Source organism: Sinohyriopsis cumingii, chromosome 2, assembly GCF_028554795.1.
Source record: "Sinohyriopsis cumingii isolate HCF-2022 chromosome 2, ASM2855479v2, whole genome shotgun sequence".
Lineage (NCBI taxonomy): Eukaryota > Metazoa > Mollusca > Bivalvia > Unionida > Unionidae > Sinohyriopsis > Sinohyriopsis cumingii.
In genome coordinates this window covers 150,838,088-150,847,875 of record NC_142962.1, presented here as the reverse complement: position 1 = coordinate 150,847,875, position 9,788 = coordinate 150,838,088, and positions in this window count along the sequence as shown.

Sequence of the window (9,788 nt, the reverse complement as noted above, 5' to 3'; positions counted from 1 at the left end):
GTCTGCTACATATGAGTGCATACAATACCCTTTCAGTTACATCATTTGTTGGTGATGTGCGCTTAGTCGTGATGGAATATGGGCTGTTGTGTGCAGACAAGGCAATGGGTTCCGATTACCCGCGGACCTGAGTTTGAATCTCTGTACAGTGCTAATTACAAATTTTCTAATCTGTATGATAGCATTATTTGTGTTAAATATTAATCCTGCCTACTATTATCAAGCATTCTTCTATAGAATCCAGGGATAGCATTTTCCGTTCTGTCTGGTGTATATTTATAATCCTATCCTCTTTCTCTCTCTCTCTCTCTCTCTCTCTCTCTCTCTCTCTCTCTCTCTCTCTCTCGCGCGCGCGCGCGCGCGTGCTCTATATAAAGCAATTTGGAATAATACGTATATATAAACATTCTTAGAATTGTGTGCTGTTGGGTCTATTCCAAAAGATCAATGACGGATTTCCACTCGTTATTCATTATTAGGGAATGAAAATAACAATAAAATTTTATAATAATACCAGTTTTCTATAAAATGGTACACATTTTAATCTCAATCACATTTTTACGTTTTCCCTCCCCTCTCATGCACAAGGGACAAAATAAGCAGAAATTTGGAGTAAGAAAGAAAAAACTAGGCTGGATAAAAAAAAAATTGAAACTGAAATTGCACCAAGTAACATACAGTATCGTTCTTCTTAACGGTATGTTTACACTTCTCTTGGGACCTATCTAAAGTGCTTTTATAATGAATGATACAAAATTGCAATTACCGGTTGACACAGTAAGGTAACTGTCTTCGTTATGGGGTACACATATGTAATGTTTTTAAGACTATGCTGATGTTGTTGTTGTTTCTTAAACCTATTATAAGGTTACAAAAATCGATTATTATTAAATAAATATGGAAAAGGCCGCCTCTGTCTCTCTCTCTCTCTCTCTCTCTCTCTCCTCTCTTTGTTGACCAGCGTATCAAGATAAGGGCAAAAATCCATCTAACTCCGTTCATATAGAAAATATAAGTATTTGTATGTGATATAAATAAAATATATGTATAGTTTATATATTTTTTATTCTCAACCGAACATTTTATCGATCTCTGACCAGAATAAGTTTGTCTGCTCCTGGGAGCGACAACATAATTACATTAATACTCTAGTCCAACGCTGTAGATTGTTTCAGAAACAACTTTTCTTTTTGACGCATACGGCACAGATACTTGATCTGTTGTTCCTTATTGTTTCTGTTATTTCATCTGTGCTCGCTGTTTTAGTCCTGCATTTAAAACAATATGTTGTCATTTTATATTCGTTGCTATATAAAATTACAAGCTTGATTATCATTACGCAAACTCTGACGTTGATGAAACTGCAAGATTAACTTGAGAAAATCTGCGTCGGAGGACGTCTGTCGAATAAACATAACACAGTATTAACAAACATCAGAAGTTCCAACCGACTGCATTTGATTAGATGAATAATTTTTCGGGTATTTTTGTGTTATATATTGCTTGATGATGTTGCTGGGTGGAAGTCTGAAGGAATCAGAATAAAAGATTTTGTAAACGGCAACCTAGTGAGTACCTGCTTTGTCCTCGAAAGTCTGGATATTAATGACACACGAATTTCCTGCACCAACTCTTACGGACTCGAGTTGGTCTTTGAAATATACTCCACGAAATCCTTACACTGATTTTAGTTTATGAAGTATCTCAAAGTTACTTAACGCGCATGGAATCATCGCCTGGTGCCCGGTGACATTACTCCGCGACATTTGACGCTCCGGCCTATTCCCAACAGATTCGGAAGTAAACTGCCCGCTGTTCCTGCTAGAAGTGGCCCTTTAAATTCACCCTGCATTGTTTTGCTGGCATCTTTCTTGTTGTTGATGTCTCTCTTCGTTTCACTGTTTTCTTTTCTTTTTTTCGCTGTCGTTCTTTGCGATTACTTCGTTATTGATGGCATTGTTTATATGTTACTGTCACAGAAAATCGAAGTACTACCCAACTTGTTTGATACCGTCACCGGAAACCGCTTTTTTGTTGCGAATGATAATGATCCTGATAGTGCTGCGATGCCGAGCGTTCCGAGTACGAGCTGATGGTTTTGCAATAATGTTATTTGCGCCAATAACAGATTAAATACAAACCTAACGTTGCTTAGCAAATGCAGTTGCCAACATTTTTATTTATCCCTTTGTCAAATATATTTCTTTTGTAGTATCTTTCATAGATGATTTCGTCGTTGTAATTGTATTTTATAAGATCATTTTCGTATGTACCTGTATCATCATTTGGCCTTTAGTTGCGTCGACAGTTAGGAACCTGCCGCTGGTAACACGTGCAAATGCGTTATAACTATCAGATGCTGCTGCTTTTAAAGGTGTTCCAAGATTCCAGGAAACTTCGATTTCCGCTGACGATCCAATGACACGTTCCGAGTGTTTTGACTCGTCAAAATGAAAAATCGAATAGACCGTTCGAAATTCTTATGCTGATGTATGAGATCCACTATCAGCGTCCTGATACTATTGTATTGCCTAAATCAGGTACATATACGGCCGTGAAATATTGTCAGCATCATTTGTAAAAATACATTCAATTGATTGTTCAGGGTATTGTTTCGAGTGTATTTTAACAAAAATACGCCTCATGTCAACGTTATCAAATATGAAGCTATTTGATCGCTCTACTGGTAATATCTGAGAAAAAAATAATATTCCTATCGATTTCATGCAGGTATATCTCGGTGAAAGTTCATTAAAGTTTGTTAGGCCGGCTAGTAAGCGGATACCCCATGCCGACACCAAGTGGTGTGGTGTCGGCGAATTCCAACTTTTCGATAAGGAATTGACTCTGATCCTACACCCCAACATAAACGTCCAAATATCAAAAATATGGTGGCCAAGGTCAGAGGAAACTCGGACTATGTTGTATTTAGTCCTTATTTGAGAAGACTGATTTATTTGAATTATTCCTGCATTACAAAGTGTTCAATATTTACGGACCTAATCACTATTTTGAAATTTTTGTGAATTCATTGAAGGACATTTTAGATAATACCACTGTGATACATGAAGACTTTTGGTACATTAGCACATTAGAGGCTACAGGCACATCAGGAAAATCGAAAGTTGAATTCATTCGAACACCACTTGAATTCTTTTGGAGAGAAAATTTAGGACAATTTTGGGATTCCATTCACAATATTATACGTACTTTAAAATTTTCATTTTTTTATTCTAGCGAAATAAATAATTTTTTGAATTTTACAAGGGTTGCTGGTTTTCACTTTTTCTGTCTTTCAGTTTAAGACCATAGAGTCGGAAAAGTATAAACGGTACACTGTGAACAGCTTTAAATCTGACGGTTCCATATGGAACGTAAACTGTACACCATGTCTATTCAGGTGTATACAGCAACAACAACAAAAATGTGACTTTTCCATACGGTATATATACTGCACACTGTGTTTATGCATGTTTTCACAGCAATCATCTGTTGAACAACTCTTGAAAATCATACTCTCCAATCGATTACTAATTAACTGTTGTGGCATTATCTTTTTCCAATACTATTTAATGTTTTTAAATCAAACTTCAACCTGAACGACCTAATGGTTTAACTTTTCAGTGGATATGCATAGGGTCTAGTCCGCTCGAAGACTGGTATTTCAAGGGATTCATAGAGGCGCATTGTATGCAGAAATTATTTATTCACAGCTATAAGTCCATTGGAAATTAGGGTTCAGCTTTACCAGCCAAGAGTATTTCGCGTCAGTAAGTAAAGCGGACGGATGTTGGATAGGTTAACGAACTTGACAAATTTAATAACTTCATACACTACAATGCATGCGTTGTCTCTATTTTACTCAGGATTTTTTGTGGCTTTTTTTTCTTCTTCTTCATATATGGAGGGCTAAATTACAACTATGTAGATGGGCTACGAACTGCCGAGTGGTCTAAGGCGCTTGCCTAAACATATCACCGAGATCTCACCTTTATCCACGTGGGTTCCTGTCCCATGCTCGGCCATCGTGGGTATGTGGGAAAGCTTGTTAGTAGCTTCCCGTAGGTCGGTGGTTCTCATTCATGTGCTGCAAAATGGTGTTAAAACTAACACAACAACAACGGTAATGTATCAACTGGAATCATTAATTGCAGGCAGGCTAGCATTATTTGAGTCCCCGGGGGTGCTAAAGTATCGATCTCTGTTTAAAGCATGAATAATCAAGGAATACACGTACACCTATTTTTCACGTGGTCTACGCCCATATAATTATTCTAATGAAAGTTTAAGCTGACAGGTGTTATTGAACCAGGTATTTAGTCTATTTTATTCCTTGTATAACAATGTTTACTTTTTCTCAAAACCCACTACGTGTATGCACATGTGTTGGTAGCTTCCTCTATCCATATGATCTGATTTTTTTGTGGATTTTGGTTATATGTACTTATTTAAAACGATCTGGAATTTACAGTGGCCAATACAAGTATCAAAGAGTAGGCTAAATTTCTGAGCATAAACTGGTGAACATGGTCTGAGAATTTTATCAAATATTTTGTCATCACCAATATATATCTTTGTATCAAAGGTTTGAAGTTTAAGAGTCTGGTATATTCAGTTGGTTGATTGTCATGAATAGTTTATATGCTAGGTGAATAGTAAAGTTATATATAAATTTGTTGATCCACTGGGTTATGCAATTGTGATGTTGAAAAACTTTAGTCAGTAAACAGTTCAAAACCCTCAAACGGAATGATATTACGGTCTAATCCTTACATTTTGGGTTGAGATCTTCTAGATTGTATCGTAAGACTGAAGTAATGTCATTAAATATCACATTATTTATGTTCGAATGACATATTATCAGTCGTTTTGAGAGGACTAACCAAGACTTCTGAACTCATCAAATGAGTACGAATCTTCACTCGTGTTTACATCGTCCCTGAACAGCTCCGGTGGTCTATTTGGTTAGAGCGTCCGCTGTGGATGCTGGAAGTCTCGGGTTCGAACCCCGGCCAAGTCATACCAAAGACCAATAAAAATGGTAATAGCAGCTGCCTCGCTTGGTGCTCAGCTTTAAAAAGCTAGTGTTAGGATAGGTCTGCCTGATGTTAAGATAATGTGACTAGGTGGAACATGATGTTACGTGTTTTCGGCATGATGTCCCAGTGCTAGAAATCACTACATACTGCAGACATCGTAGCGATAAGACTGAAAATTGTTAAAGCTACTTTACAAATCTAAATCACACATAGCCACTTCGTCGTTTGTGTATTCCTCCGTAGATGTATCCTAACTGTAACACAATCTATAAAATGTGGTAAAGTGCATCATTGGCATATTCAGGGCTCATCCTTACCGGTTAAGTAGCCACAGATGGTGTTGGACATCGATACATGTTTCTCATAACAACAAAGATCACGCATATCAAATGCAATGCCTTTTCGGTTTTGCTATGGATTTACTGCAAGTGCCATGGTCCAATTGGATTGGTCCTGTACTATATTACTCTAGCGGTTTTCAGAATTTACACTATCCAAAAACACGATATCGCATTGGTTTTGATTAAATCTTTGGTTGAGCAACCTGTCAGCGCTACCCCAGTGAGAAGATTCTCGGTGAAAAACGTCGATTACCCGCACACCCACATACACAATTCTTTTTTGTTTTAAATTTTTCGCAATTTCCTGAAGAGTTATTATAGCGAAATGGATGCCAAATTTTATTATAAGCCTTATTTTACCCCAATTATTTGCATATTCAGCACCTCCTCAACCCCTTGATTTATGACCTATTTACCCAAATCATTTATCTATGCATCCCTCTCCTCAACCCCTTGATATAAGCCTTATTTTATCCAAATCATTTGTTTATTCAGCCCCCTTCTCAGCCCCTTGATATAAGCCTTATTTTGCCCGAATAATTTGTCTATTCAGCCCACCCCCCTGTTAGAATTAAAAGAAAAAAGACCAAAAATTGACGTACGCAAGATAGGCTCTAAATGCCAGGCGTAGAACCCATACCACACATACTTAGCCTTACAGTCTTGCGAGCTAAAATCTAAAATACCCAATGGAACAAGGGAAAGAACTCTTATTTAAAGTTGGAAATTTTAGTCCTCGAAAACAAATGTTTTATCATTATGGAAAAACTGACTTGACTTAATGATTGGCTTATTATTAGAGGGTGAAAAATTGATCAGTGTGTCTTTCGTCTCTTCTAGATAAATGTTCCGATTAAGCTACAGGACTGTACATTCAACTGTATCAGACTATGAGCGCTAAAGTCAAAATGCAAATGAAAACGATCTCGTACGCCTATATAGGAAAATAACTATATATAAAAATCTGACTATACTTGACCGTTTGTTCGTACCCCTTAATGATTTCAAAAACGGAAATATTTAATGTGATAAAGGTTCATATAACTTAGTCAATTCATTCATTGATTTACAATTTTTAAACTCTATTCACTATATGGTCCTAAAACTGGTATTCTCTGCGCTTTTCATGCTTAACGGACTTTCCATACTAACACGGCGCCACGTTGCGTACACTATGGGCTAGTTGATTTTCTATTACAACATGGTGATGTTGTTCATCCTATTCGGTAACTGCCGGATAATTCCGTAAATTACTATAGTGTTGAGAGTTTAGAGTCATATCCTTTGCACATATGTACATAGAATTTACACCGCTTGTTTAGTCCACGTGTAAGGCAAATTTGTAATTGTCATTCTTTTCCTTTGCCTGATTCGACATTGTAGATATAGGAAGCAGACGACATAGTATTTTCTACATACATACATACATACATACATACATGTGTAATCATGCATATACCCCTTCGCTGAAAATGGAATTGTCCAGGAACTGGAAATGACGGGCGAACAAGTCGTTTTTTACTTTGAAAACGTCCGTTTGGAATTAAAAGCCCAGAAGATAATGATGTTAGTGTGCCATCTGGGCATAGTCAGATTTGAAATTATAAATAAGAAATGAACTACTTTATGTGCATCTTTTATCTCATTTGTGCTTTTCGTCTTTTAAAGGAAGGGGGGTACTTTACAAACAAACGGGCAGGTATATTCAGTCTATACTCGTAATATTGATACCTCGTTCTTGCATATGCCTTGCTGACAATACACAATGAACAAGATCAGATCACACTTATTAAAACATGCAAAAAATGCACCAAAAAGAAAATCGTTCATCCTACAAATTAAGAGATAAAGGTAGATATCAAACAAGTTTGGAAATCCGATATTGCATACATAATAATAATATGACGTATTTCTCACCATATGAAGTAAATTTGTACATGTTAAAATCCGTATGACACCACTCCGCTAGCCTAGTGGTTCGAGCGTCCGCCTCGGATGCGGAATGTCGCGGGTTCGAACCCTGGTCGAATCATACCAAAGAGTTATAAAAATGGTACTAGCAGCCGTCTCGCTATGCGCTCAGCATTAATAGTTTAGTGTTAGGACTTGTCGGCCTGGTGTCAGGATAATGCGACTGAGTGCGACATGATGCTCCAGTGCCAGACATCGCTATAAACTGTCACAATCAAACGTACATAGTAGCGATATGACTGAAAAAGTGTTAAAGCTACGTTAAAAATCTAGAACGCACACACGCACACATCTCCGTATGTCAGCCAAACCCTAGTATTTGACATATTTTCAGCATTTGAAACGATTTTATTTAAAATTTTCAGCAAACGTTAAGAAAATGAACACTGATTTTACATTGGGTAAGTGTCAACATACAATGCTTTGACTTTATATGATCAGTTCTGCCAATATTTAGGCATCGTTATCTTTTCTCTGACGATATGTCAATAAATGTATATAGGCGATCATAAAATATAGGTACAATTTTTAAAACTGCTGTTCATCAGATTCAGCTGTTACCCGTGTCTGTTCAGACATTCTTTACATTTCCGAGCCTATGGAGACACTCCTTGCATATTTCAGTGGAATTGTTTACAAATTCAAAATCCAAAATGTGTGCCCTGTAATCATTTGATTCACGTGCTCCATACTGACACAGAAAGCAAGACACGGAAATCTATAGGAATATTACCTGTATACCATCAATAGCCAATCTATCGGAATATTACCTGTATACCATCAATAGCCAATCTATCGGAATATTACCTGTATACCATCAATAGCCAATCTATAGGAATATTACATGTATACCATCAATAGCCAATCTATCGGAATATTACCTGTATACCATCAATAGCCAATCTATAGGAATATTACCTGTATACCATCAATAGCCAATCTATCGGAATATTACATGTATACCATCAACAGCCAATCTATCGGAATATTATCTGTATACCATCAATAGCCAATCTATCGGAATATTACCTGTATACCATCAGCAGCCAATCTATCAGAATATTACCTGTATACCACCAGCAGCCAATCTATCGGAATATTACCTGTATACCATCAATAGCCAATCTATCGGAATATTACCTGTATACCATCAGCAGCCAATCTATCGGAATATTACCTGTATACCACCAGCAGCCAATCTATCGGAATATTACCTGTATACCATCAATAGCCAATCTATCGGAATATTACCTGTACACCATCAGTAGCCAATCTATCGGAATATTACCTGTATACCATCAGCAGCCAATCTATCGGAATATTACCTGTATACCTTCAACAGCCATTCTATCGGAATATTACTGTATACCATCAACAGCCAAACAATCGGAATATTACCTGTATAAAATCAACAGCCAATCTATCGGAATAATATGTTGCATGTGATCCTACAAATTTCACAGCACAAGATTTATCTGAATGTAAATTTGGTAACAGTCATAAAAAGCCTGCAAAATATGTCGTGTTTGTATTTGATATAGAAATTCTTCAGTTTAAGAGGTTTGGCATATAGTCAGACGGCAAATTAAATTCCAATAATTACAGCTTAAATGATTAACATATATAATAGTTTTATAATTGCAAAGATTTGTGATGATCCGTAATTTATTAAAATTTGGATTTCCAATGGATACCAAAGAAATCGGTTAAAGCTATTATTAAAAAACCTAACAGACTCTTATTAAATGTATAGGGAAATGTCACAGAGGAGATACATATTATCCAGTAAAATTCTGCATTATTTACAAAAGTAGATCTTCGATGTTTTTGGGTTTTTTGTGGAGGGGTGATTCTCATTATGTAGATGGTTTCGCACTTCGGAACACAACAGGATCAAAAGGACAAACGTAGATTTGAAGAAAATGGACAAAATATGGCAACTTTCAACTAGAATGATTTTCACGGATGTAGTATTCAATACAGTTACAGTGACTTGGGCAGTTACAAACGATAACTATGCCAGTAGTATATGGGGGCTGTTTAGCTACGATGGAAATCACAGTCAAAAAAGTCGTAGGCACTTTTAGCGACAAGGGGAATTTAACATGAGGAATATTGGCTCTGTATAGCGACATGGGAAAAATGGGGGTTGTTATATAGGGACAATAGGAATGGAAGGTGAGTGACCTCACGTTAACAATGTGGCAAGGGTCTGATCTGAATACGCACTACTCTAGGGAGAGACATATACAGTAGAGACATAGATATAGACATATACATCACATATGAACATCAATCTATCATACCTAAACTATATAATCGACTAAAATAAATTTTAAGCAATAAAGCAAATCTTTTCGAGACATATGAGTGGCCATGAAAAATGCCTTTGGTATTTTTGTTAACACCATCCGCTAACAAGGAGGACATCGCATAC